Genomic DNA, 13,343 nt, shown 5'->3' on the forward strand with positions numbered 1-13,343 from the left:
GATAAAGGGCTGCTGCAACTCTCATTGGAGTAGTAGATTTTGGAGTATAAGATACTGGTTCACAAGTCGCTTTGATCCAACAGAGCTTACTGATTTTGTGACACTAAAGGCAGCTAGTGAGACGGATTTGAAAGCCTGTGTAGACTCTGAAGTACTAATGTCAGGTGGCAAGTTATGCTCCAGATCCAGAGTCTAGCACATGCAACTACGATCTCCTCTATGCTTTAATCAAGACCTTGGCTGCAAGAGCATCTGGCTAGACAATCTCAGTGCTCTTTTGGGGTTATATATGTGAAATAGCTGTTAAATAGCTGGGTACCATACAACTTAAAACTTTGGAAGTAAGTAAAAGAATCTTAAAATCAATATGATAATGGACAGGGAGTGGTGTGATGTGTTCATACCTTCTAACACCTGTTAAAAGACATGAAAAAAGAAAAATGACTGGAATACTTTCCAAAGTTGCCGAAAGCAGATAAGATTACTTGCTCAACTTTGGTGTCCATGCCCAGCTGATCTGGATTTGGTTGAAGTCCTTCTCCCACAGGTAAAGGTGTGGTCCAATATAGTATGTATGCAAATAAATGTATTTAAAGTAAAATAATTTACCTATCTCAAGGCTCCAGACACACAGGGCATTTGGCAATTGCTTAGGAATCACTGGGCCTGACCACTGGCAGGTTGCTGCTGAAGGTTGATGGTAGTTACTCCTGAGTAGTAGTTGTAGCTTGTAGGCAAGTCTTCCATACAAAGTTTCAACATTCAACATTTTAAAGCACAGTGACCTCCACCTCTATGTAATTCTGGTTCCAATAGTCACCACCCTCACTGCTGTGACAATCTTCTAGCAACTAAGTTGTAGATTACATAAATATCATCTTGCATTTGTCAGCTCAGTATTTAGTATAATTTTCCTAGTGCAGTAATCAGAAAAGCGGCTTTTCAAATAAATATAAATTGGGGACGCTCATTTTGAACAGTAGCATATACATAAATTGTGATTCTTATGATATTTATTGTCTGAGAGGTGGAGGTCACTGTGGTTTATAAGCATATTAAGTCTATGTATCCATACAGTTCAAACGGACAGTTTAAGCTGATATGTTCAGAACTGAAGGGTTAACCTCTTTGGATGAACAATGAAAAGACCAGAATTACATCTTTTTGTGTATCATGGTACTTCACAACAAGATTAGCGCTGTTCCTCTTTCACTGCCTGAAATCTGCTTATGAAAGATTTGGATGATCACAGTGATTCAATTTTGCTTTATAAATGTAGATACATATCTGATGTACTCAGGGGATTGTTCAAGCAAATCAACTTTCAGCTACCGTATTGTTCACCTCTTCTAAATTTGCCCGTGCCTCTGGTTTTTTGCAGAAGTCAAAGTATTACTCTAAATGAGAGAGGCTATCCCTGCAACAAATTATGGAAAGCATTATAGAATTTTCTAAGAAAATTACAGCAAAAAATATTGTCAAAATAATGCATGACCGTTGGACTTATCAGTTTCAAACTAATGCTCAAAGGACAAAAAGAAGCAACAGAAGAAGCAGTTAAGGAACCTGTCACCAATAGTTTCATGGCTTACACTCTGGGGACAATGTTACATTTTTTAGAGCGTCTGGTGTACCTGTATATTCAGATACCTGACTACCTGATTTAAGGTTATAGCTTAAAGCTTAAATACATTTTAGTTTTGTGACTTTAAAAAAGCTCAGACAATGGCTGATCCACAAATCCACTGTATAACATGGTAGCTGGATTATTCAGGTGTTCTTCAGGGGCATGATCCATGCATTTCTTTCCACCTTTCCGGAGCAGGTTTCAAGATAATGATCCCAAACTCATCTCAAAACTTGATGCAACTTGAAGACCAATGACAGGCAAAGATTGCTGTCATGTAATTTCATCCATAGTTATCACAAACCACTGGACATTCATAGGGGTCTTTGAAGACTGACAAAGCCAGACCATCCTGACATCACAACAAGTTCCTTCAAACACTGTTAAATCATGCTAGAATAAAATGAGTTATCAGGTTTTGCACAAACATGTAGCTCATATGTATGCTGTCATTAAAGCAAAACAGGGAAAACGGGAAAGTACCAAACACTAAAGTATATATTTCCTATTGCCACAGACAGAGTAAGTCAGACAAATACACAGGCTGGACCTCTGAAGAGAACATTGCTGCATACTGAAGTGCTATAAGTGCCCGGGAGTCATCTTACAAGAAACACTTATTGCAGTTTGTATTGAGCATGATGTTATGAAAAATTAATATTGGGATGGCATGTCTTCCTCTGGTTAGACTCTCTGTGTTAGTCCCTGTGCCTGTTTGTATATGCAAATATACATGCAATGTTTTACTTTCTATATTTATGTTTTGCACACACATGGTTCGGATAGGGGAATGTGTGGATGCATAAATATGCAATTCTGGCACAAGTTAGAGGAGATAACTGTATGATGATATGTGTATGACTGAAGTTTCCATCATTTTTTAGTGGAGCTGTCTAGTGAGTCCATGTCTGAGTAGCTCAATTGACAATTGACTTATTGCATAGGGCTTCCCCCTATTTACTGTATTGACTCTCCATATTCCCCACGGTTAGTGCAAATATTGACTCTGCTATTGACAAAACAATAGCAAAAAGTACCATCTCAAAGTAAACTGATATATATATGAAACAAGCACAAAACACAAAATCAGTATTTTGTAGTAGTTAATGTGAAATGTTGTGACATGTGCTACTTACTTAAAACTAGTCAGGATATCATGCAGCTTCTTTTTTTTTTTTGTACAAAAAGCAATTAAAAAACACCTCATGATCCTCCGAACTGACTTCATGTTAGTGTTTCACAGAAAATTGTGGTTGTGGAGCTACCTTTAGTTAAGTCGTTGTTTCTATCCCATTTTTCTTTCATTTTAGAAATTAATGCAGCCAACCTGTACTCTTTAAATTTTGATGGATTACTTTGAGTAGATCAAAGAAAATCTTATAAATGGATTGTGCATGAAAACAATGTTCTGTCCGGTTTCCCCCAATATAAATTTTCCAGTCTGTGCACTGATACTGAAAAGGATTATGGGCTTATAAAACCATTTCTCCGTTCGATTTGAGGAACATTTGCTGCTGAAATTTGCAGCATTAATCTCCCTATAGTGTTTTGCTGTTGTGCATGCATTCATGCAGAGGAGCTTTTATTCAGCATTTCTGAGAGTCAGATCCAAGATGAACTGTCATAATGTGGTGTTTTCTAGAATTAGGCTCATCCTGAATTAGATAAGCGGGGGGGGGGGGGGGGGGGGGAATGGATATATGGATGGATCTTCAAGCTTACATTCTTGTTACACGATCACTTTCACTGAAAACAAAAAACAATCAATTTTTTTCACACTGTTAGGAACAGATAAAAAAAAATGGAGATGGATTCTGAGTAGCTGTATGTAGTCTTGTTAACAGCTTAGTTGTAATGCAGTTGGTCTTAGCCTCTGAAACTGCCGCAATATTTTTTTCAAGAATTGAGTTTATCCTGAAATAAATAAGTGGAAGAAAATGCATGTATATAGATCCATATTAAAGTTTCCTTTCTTGTCAACAATCATTTGTACTAAAAGCAGAATAAGTATATTTTAGGACCTTGTTAGAAACTGATAAAAATGTGAAGCTATTCACTCTTTACCAGCTAAAGTGAAACAAATATTTCTTTTGGAGAGATTTTCTGGAAGATTAATTTGTGTCCTATAAAGTGGGATGAAAAAACAGGCATACTAAACCGAGGCAAACAGAGGAAAATGCCGCAATGGTTTGAAGAAACTTGCAAATCAGCTCACAGCTTTATATTATTCACCTCCTAAAATGTAGTTGTTCTTCCAGTTTTAAACAGAAGCTAAAAAATGAACCTAGCTGTGAGGGTTTGTCTCTGCATGAGGAAAGAGTGAACGTTCTGAATGTCTATGAAAACAAATCACATCCGTATATAGGCAAACAGTTGCTGGCACTGCATGATGAAGGCATGAAGGACACATAGCTGTCAGTCCCTAATGACTGAACTGCCTCCCCAAGGCAGATGCAGTCCTGCCTCTGTTGTGGCAGGCTTGAGGTTTTGTGTTCTTTATGTCAGATTCTCTCTTCATCTGAATCTGCCTCTGAGTCTGAGGTGAAGTGTGGGCAGGTGCTCCTCTCGATGCACCTATGGACCGTATTCTTGCTCAGGTCATCCTTCTCACCCTTGTTTTAAATAACCTCATCAACCTGCTTAAAAGCTGGATAGTGCAATGGTTCTCCACCAGATCACTTTGCCACCATCCAGAATCTGTGAAGAGAAGGAGGCCGCTATAACTCACCTGCCTGCCTACTCTCCTGCATTGTTCCTTTTGATAACTTGGAAACCTGCCCACACACGAAAGCCTCTGTAATCATGGATTATCTATGAAACCTACAAATAGCACTTGTAGGTTTCATAGATACCCGCAAGTAAGACTGTTTATACTGTTTATACTTGCCTCTCCTCTCCCACAGTCCTTCCAGTTTTTTCTGCAGTCAGAATAAAGGTCCACATTTATTCTCTTTTAACTTTTGTCTGTCTTTTCAATATACTTTTTAAAACCATTCCCAGTGTGCTGGGTCTGAGACCCAAGTCCTACCTTTACTTATAAATGACAGGCTCATGACACAGATTTGTTTCTAGATGTATTATCTGCCACTCTTCAAGTATTAAAGATAACATGAAGCTTAGCATCAGTCCTTTATGTTGCAGTCTCATTGACTTTTCACAGAAAAGTGAATGCAACCTAAATGGTAATGTCATTATCCAAAAATATATGCATGGCATTGCTCACATGTCCACTGAGGGTAGAAATCAAAGCTCACCTTTGGATGGTGCAAATGTTGTCAATATTTGAGAAGTTTTGCTTGTTAGGTCAAAAAAGCCACCAATAGAAACATTACATTCAATGCTAACAGACTTGAAGCGACACTAAACACACATCATCTAGGTAACATACATGATGAGTTTTTCCCAGAGGTGGAGGAAGGAATGCACTGGCACAAATGTTCAGGAATCTTGTTTGCATCTGTATTTCTCATTGCTCTACCCTTGAGGTAAATATAGTGGATATATGGCATGTCTACGACAGTTAAACACCTAGAAAAGCCAGTGCCTGTCCTCTGTGTTGTTGCTCCATCCTTTAATTTCTGATCTGTTTTGAGAAAATGACCAAAGGCTTGAGGCACTGACAACATTGTCTCCTCAGTTCTTGCCTTGATAATATTAATGACCCTCTCCCCATATCCCTTTATTCCTCCAGCCCTGACCCCTCCTCTCTTTTAGTACATTCGCACCGTCCCCTATCCCAGGTTACTTCCACAACAATGGAGACAGCCAAACACAACAATCCCACTCCTAAACCACACATACCCATATATTCCCTGAGGGTGAGGGCAATAAGTCCTCAAACTCTAAGTCATAGTGTCTCCTCTCTTGGGGTCCATACTTTAGCGTGTTTCTTCATCTTGCCTTTGGGGCTTGAAAATGGACACCGCTGTGTTTCTCTACTTTATCCGGTCCAGATAACCCTATGTGTTGGACAGGGCAAGGGAAACCCACAGATAACAAGCATGTTCACTGTCACTGAGAAGAGAATGGGAACTTCATCCTCCGGCATCATCTTAATCATCTTAGAGTTTTTATGTGTGTTTTGGGTTTTGTTTTTTTTTATCTGAGCAAAAGTGACGATGAGGTGTTGGGGCAGTCTGTTTGGTACACGACGGTACATGATGCATTGCAGAGAGCTGACCCTATCACATCTTCACGGACTGTATTCAACTTTGCCTCAAAAGGGCTGCAAGGCAAAAAGCAAGCCCCGTGTATTAAGAAAATACAGGCCATTTGTATTTGTCTTAGTCTCCATTTCTCAATAACAATGGAAAAGTGAAGGGTCATTTTAATATTTTTATAATTTAGAACCTATATTTTATTTCCAAAGTGTATGTTGCCCTTTAATTGAACTGCAGAGCGTATATATTATGTTTTCCTATGATATCGATTCCACGTCTTTGTCCACTCAAGGCTCTCAAGGACAACATTAAAATGTCTTACTCCCCCATCTTCATCTTTATTTGATGGTGGGTATTGCTCTCATCCACACACACTCAATTCTCTGCTCTTCACTCCTTGATATTAAGTGTGTGTGAATCTGTATGGACTGTAAAGGCTGCTTCAGTACCCTTTACTGGTTTCATCCGTGGCCTGACATGAATAGGCCAGTTATGGCCGCCTTAAGAGCTTATGGATTAAAAGGAGGATGTGCGCTGTTAGTGCAAGACAAGACATTAGGAGCTCTTTATTAGCTAATCATACAGACAATGGGCTTAAAGCACTTCTATAAAACAATGTAATGACAAAAGCAAAGGATTATTTGCAAGACTCGATGCTTGTATGGTCCATTTGCATTAATTAAGAGGGTGGTGACCTGTATTGGGGCAATTAAGAGAGAGCTGCAGATAAATTGAGGGTAGAGCCTGCTTTAAGAGATGATAAGATAGTGCTGTTAGGATGTGATATGAGAATCATTCTGCACAACAATCTTGTAAGATTGGGGCATTACTTTTAAATTAATGTAAGTGGAGAAAAAAAGTGAAAAATTATCAATATTTGAATCCTTTATACTCTAATGTTATTGGTAGATTTAAATAAGCATTTAAAATGTGTGAGAGACCTCTTAGTCACATGTCAATGGCTCAAAATGTTCTCTAGCCATTAACTGTCTGCCAACTGTTGACAGCGTGAGGATCGGAAGAGATGAGAGGCAAGTATAAAGATGTGTGGTCATTATATCAGTTGGGGTTTTATCATCACACACACACCTACAGACACACACACACACAGAGAGAGAGAGAGAGAGAGAGAGAGACAGCAATGATTGGAGAGCTTGGAGCAAGTTTTGCACTCTTCTGTGACATGTGAAAGAGAACCAGGGCCTGCACATCAACGCAGCCTGGAACACCGCATGGAAATGAAGATTAAAAACACCTTGATGTCTCTTTTTAAAACGGTATGCTGTGTTCAGACAAGATGATTGTTTTGCCTGTAATGATTATCCCTGTGTCAGATTAGGCAATAACAGACTTATAAAATCTTGTCATCTATTACTGAGAGACATGACAGATTACACGCTGCTACTCGATCAATCATGCTTTTACGATGTGCATGATGTGACTAGAAAGCGTGAGCCAGATTTTTATGAGAAAATAGTAACTGTGTGTATGATACCAGCTGTCTTGTGTTCCTCCATTTTAAAGGTTTCTACATCAGGAACATCATTCCTCTTTTTCCTCGGCAATGTTTAGAATCGTGCATGACCGAGCAGTAGAAAGAACTCTGTGTGCTCTGTGCTCACGATGTCCAACTGAAGGAACTCTTTTCAGAAAAAGTTACAAGATGGTAGCCTTTCGGTTCTGAATATTGTGAAGTGTTTCAGACATCATAAGACACTAGAAACGGAATTAGACTTGCATGGATAAATTTATACTGTCATGGTCCTGGGTCATTTTGACCCAGCATTTTGTGTTTCCTTGAAGTTAATTTTTGTGCCTTGTGTTTATCCTGATTTTGTATTAGTTTAGGGTTGAACCTGAAGTTTAGTTTCTGATATATATATATACATATATATATATATATATATATATATATATATATATATATATATATATATATATATATATATATATATATATATATATATATATATATATATATATAAACACGTGTGAGATTTCTGAAATGACAGCATGCTCCAGGAACTTTAATCACACACCTTTGGATGCCATTATTTGGCAACAGAATGAAATCAGGTCACCTAACTTGTTAATAAACAGTTATCGTCAAGGGTGAATCTAAGTGTGCGTGTTCATGCAGGGCGTATTTTTAATGTGTGTGCGTCTGTGTGAGAGTGTCCCTCGGGGGCACGACTGTAGTAATGATTCACTAAATGTCAAATGAACAGTAGTGGGGAGAAAACACCATGCAGGCGTGTTCGCTGGAAGCTCTTTAGCATTTCACGCCCTGATTGTGAGACAGCTCCTTTGGTCAGCACACAGCACTGAGGCAGCAGCATGTTCTGAGAATTAGTGCACACACCCCTGGTCACTTTAAGCAGCACACTCAACTCTTTACATACAAACAAATAAGCACATACACCCACTGTAAGTGCCTGACAAGGTCAAGGTCAGCATGAATGGATGAGAACTTGAACATATTCTTTCTGATACTGTAACTTCTTTTTTTCTTCAGCTTTTTCCATTTTTCCCAAAGTTGCCACCAAATGCTGAGCTCTATCACTGACAGCTTTTGAATAGAAAAGAGCACAAACCATCTGTGCAATAATAGCTTTTATGAGTTGGTTTCCTCTCATAGACGGCAAACTATGGTCTCTTGGGTGGGCATCACAGTCGACGACAGCCTGATGCAGGTTGAGAGGCTGCCATGTCGGCTGTCTACCCCCTCTCAGGCCCATCTCCAGGGTCCACAGAGACTGTGAAAAGAGGCCTATCAACAGCGCTTCTGTTGCCTAATCACTTTCTCTCTCTCTCTCTCTTCTCTTCATCCCTTTAGCATCTACTGCTGCCATTCGCATTTGCACTCTGTCCCCACACCATCATTTATTTATTTATCCCCATTTCAGTGCTGTTTTTCTTACAGCACTCTGATTTTTCTCGATTTGTGACAAAAATGACCCAGATGCCACCAAAGGCAAGGTCTTGGAAACACAAATAGAAGCAGAAAATTCAGAAGGCAAGTATGTAGTTACACCCCATCACTCACCATTAATGCCCTTGTTATTATTACCTCCTCTGACAGGTAAACTTGCTGACCAACAGCCAGTGGTTGGGAGTTGGATTTGTTGACCAATCCACTCTGCCAGCAGAGCCTTTATGCAAATGTAGGTCACCGTGCTTGGCACATGCAAATGGTGCGAAGGAGCAACAAAGGGAGAAGGGTGGGGAAAGGGGACATGGAGGCAAAACTGCATATCAGTGTTGAATGGTGGATCCACTTTGTTGATCTTGTAACAATCTACGGTAAGTTGATGTACTTGCTTCCAGTGCAACTTGGTCTGTTTCACTAAGATAGCTTATAAGCATCTCCCAAGCCTGTGTTGTTAAATATAAAATATGGGAGTAAAACAAGTATTTATTATGTTTGATAAACGTCAGCTGGCAACACTGTTTATATCAGCATGTGTTCAACTGTATGCACTTGCAGGAAATTAATTTCTCGCAGCAACCAATAGGGATAGTTGCCAGTCTGATGATATTTGGTGTGATGCTGATCCCCACGGGAAGCTATTTAAACAAGATAATGATTAACTGTCTGTCACGGTTTAGTTACTTTGTATTCTTCTATGATGGAAAACCATGTGTTGACCCTGATTGTTGAATTCATATTAAATTTAAAATATTGACTTGATTGTCAGGCGGAATACTTCGAGGACCTCCTTAATCCCATTGACATGTCTTCCAAGGAGGAAGCAGAGTCTGGGAATGAGGAGGATGACCCGCCAATTTCCGGGGGTGAGGTCACTGAGGCAGTTAAACAACTCCTTGGTGGCAGAGCCCCTGGTGTGGATGAGGTTCGCCCCGAGTTCCTGAAGGCTCTGGACGTTGTAGGGCTGTCCTGGTTGACACGCCTCTACAATGTTGCGTGGAGATCAGGAGCAGTACCCCTGGACTTGCAGACCGGGGTGGTGGTCCCCATCTTTAAGAAGGGGGACCGGAGGGTGTGTTCCAACTACAGGGGGATCACACTCCTCAGCCTCCCTGGGAAAGTCTATGCCAGGGTGCTGGAAAGGAGAGTTCGTCCGCTAGTCGAACCTCGGATACAGGAGGAACAATGCGGTTTTCGTCCTGGTCGCGGAACACTGGACCAGCTCTTTATCCTCTCAAGGATACTTGAGGGTGCATGGGAGCTCTTTTAAAGTAAATCAGGAAATAAAGAAGAGACAATGGCATTCAGAACCAAAGACAAATGCTAAACAAGCTAAAAGGGAGCACAGGAGGACAAAGCCACCTGAGACAGATGACGGAACAGGGAGGGCAACACTTATCAAACTATACAAACAAGAAATAAACTCAAAATAAAAACTAACACAAAATCATAAATGAATAAATAATACTACAAAACTTAAATTCAACATTACTGGAATGATAAAGACATCAAAACAGGAATCAAAAGCACAGCAGACAGCATCAAAATCTTAAAGCAAGAGAACAGCAGAATAAATAAAACCGAAATAAAAACTCAACAATAAGAATGAATCCAACACTGAAATATACAACACAAAATGTACAATATTAACATAACCTATCTATACAGACTGGTCTGATTCTACTTGTAGAGGAAGAAGATACTACGGCATTATCATAGCAATGAGCGAGTGTTTTTTTTAGATTAAAACACTCGAGTTGAAAAATTAGAATGAAATACATTCACACGCCAAAGCCAAGTTTTTCATGTAAATATAAGATCAATTGATGTTTATATCATCCATAAATCTGTGTCTCCTGATCATCTGGACAGAGGTGCCACAGCTGCTTAGCCAAACGGTAATGTTAACCTGTTTTCTTTCCACATTCTGCCTGAAGAGCAGAGTTGTTCATCTCTTTTTGTCCATTACTGATGTCTTTATCTGTGTTTTTAAGTGTGCTCCAAAGCTAAATTTTTCAATCACTGTATTGGTCTCTAACACACTTGTTCACTTTTCCTCTTTTGTCAGCTCTTGCTTATCTTGATTTCTGAGCACAGAAGCAGACAGGTGTTCCTGGCTCGTGTTGCTTTCCAGCACTGAGAGTGGTAAGATAACACCTTCAGCCCAACTTTCATCCATTTACCCTAAACAACTGTGGTATAGTAACATTACCACTGTCCACTATGTGAACGTGTGTGTGCATGTGTGTGTGTGTATGCGTCGGTCTGTGTAAGTGCATTTTGTTCTTTCGTTTGGGGGGGCTGGGGGTTAGATTTCATCCTGATAGCAGGGCCAGCCGTGGAGGAGGGTCAAACATATGTTCTGAGGGCCAGGAACAAAAGCACTGACACGTTAGCCTTTTCACGGAGATGACCTTTCCGCCGCTCCGTATCCCAGCCTCAGTGCCTGCCGTTGTCCTTTTGTCTGCCAGCCTGCCCCAGGCCCAGCTCAAGCCGAGCGCTAGAATTTCTCCCCATCTCCCCAAATCTCCCTTGACTAAATGTCAGGATTACATATTTCTCTGCTCACACTGAGGGCTTTAATTAGCACTACTGTGTGCATACAGTAAATGTGTGAGTCTGTGTCAGTTTATTGTATGGATCTGCGTTTCATATAAACCTCTGTAATCATGAGAGCCTACCAGATTTCTCCCTAACCTCTTTCACTTTATGGGTGAGGGTAGGATTGAGGGATGAAAAGAGGGGGAAGAGAAGAGGTGAGAAAAAGATGGAGAATGACACTTAACAGTGGTAGCAGATCTGCTAATGTGCTAGGAAAGTCATGCGCGCACACACACACACACACACACACACATAAAACACAGGGGTACACAGAAACCTAAGGCAGCCAGAAGGACACTCACAGAGATGTCATAATTAATTCTATTGTTACAGCCTTTTTCTTTGGTTTAAGTGTCAATTAAGCCAAGGTGACTAAGAGTATGAAGGTTAACCTCAGTCTTTTGAGCTGCTGCTACTGCTAGGAGAACCAATCAGCACAAAAGCACTAATAATTTGTATAATAAACAGACAGGCTTTATTAACTGTGCTTTCTAACAGCTGAATGTCCTAAACCAAAGGACCATCATGAAAAAGTGCTGTAGCTGAAAAGGTCTCAGTGTTCAGCTGGCTGTGAGGTAATATTAACAAGTCCATCCTTGCCTGTAGGTCCTAGTGACTGTTACATATTGGTGCTTCATTGTGTACATGCAAACACAATGGATACTGAGAAGTATCAGAATATATTTTGCACTTACATGAACGTGGAGTTTCAGTTATTTTCAGCTCGAAAGGCTATTTTGTATCTAAGCCTGATGTTAATTAAGGAACAATGATTTAATAATTCACGCTCATCTGCCCTGCCCGCTGACACTGTTCTCAGCAGCCCTGCCTCACTATCTCAGCTTCACAGCACAATAACAGATCAACAACAACAGCAAGAACCGAAAAAGTCACACAACACTGGCAATACGTAACACCGCCGAGGCAAAGAATTGCCATTGTTTCGGGGTGCCTATAAATATCTAAAGGTTATGCTAATAGATATGAGAGACAGCAGGGTGATTAGTGTGTGATGTATGAGAGCGCGCGCGAGAGAGAAACTGTGTAAAGGCACGTCACATCACACTGTCAAGACAGGCCCTTTCCCCCATGCACTTTGAGAGGCTGGCAGTTACCCAGTCCTCCATGAGCACACGCCGTGGACTGGTTCTGAACTGGTTTCCTCACTTGAGGCTAGCCTGGGACCAAACCCTGCGTCACCTCTAATTAGGGGAGGCGCCCAGGCACAGACATAACGAGCTGATGAATAATTAGAATTGGAGGAAATTGTGCAGCCAGGGTGGCAAATCTGGAGGGACAAGTGCTGAAAACAAGGCAAGCAGCATTAAGTCCACAGTCAGTCAAATCTGTGAACTTGGCCAGCGGCATTAACACTAGGCCTGTGTGAAGAGGAATAAAGCTCCACCACTGGTGGCAAGCCAAGGCCATAGTCAGACCCCCAGGGTCGATTAAAGGAAACAAATAAGATGTGGGTGATAAATGAATCCATAAATTGTCGACGATGAATATTAATTTCTTGGTACTTTGGTGCTGTGGGAATGCTAAACCATGTGCAAAAGGATGAAGCATGTTGATACTGTGATACTGTGTCAACATTTTTGATGCAGCACGTCAGAATCCTGATAAATGATTGACAGTCATGTCTGGCTGCAAGTATTGTTCTCACTTCCAACATCCATGTTGAGGCGAGATTAGCCTAGCATCTCTTTATTTGTCTGAGAAACCAAAAATGTGGGCTGTCCTAGTTTAAGCTGCCACACTTATTACCATGTAGTACAGTCTATGGTAAAGATAATGAATATGCTAACGCTAGCCTCACTTTATTTTTCCAGGTGTGAATTTCCAAAAGCAGAACCCTATATCATTAAGGTAGTGTTGGCAAAGTGAAGCGACAGTAATAATGATTGGGTGTTAGCAGGCTAACATCTAACTGACACAGTCTGGGTCAGTCGTTTTTGCTCACAAACATACCCCTCATTATTATGCACGGGGTCAATGCTGGCGTGAGAGGGGATGAACAGTCCTC

This window comes from Aulonocara sp. 'chitande type north' Nkhata Bay, linkage group LG7 (genome assembly GCF_057382095.1).
Source record: "Aulonocara sp. 'chitande type north' Nkhata Bay isolate Kocher_YH1m ecotype deep benthic linkage group LG7, A_spYH_male_GT1.1, whole genome shotgun sequence".
Taxonomy (NCBI): domain Eukaryota; kingdom Metazoa; phylum Chordata; class Actinopteri; order Cichliformes; family Cichlidae; genus Aulonocara; species Aulonocara sp. 'chitande type north' Nkhata Bay.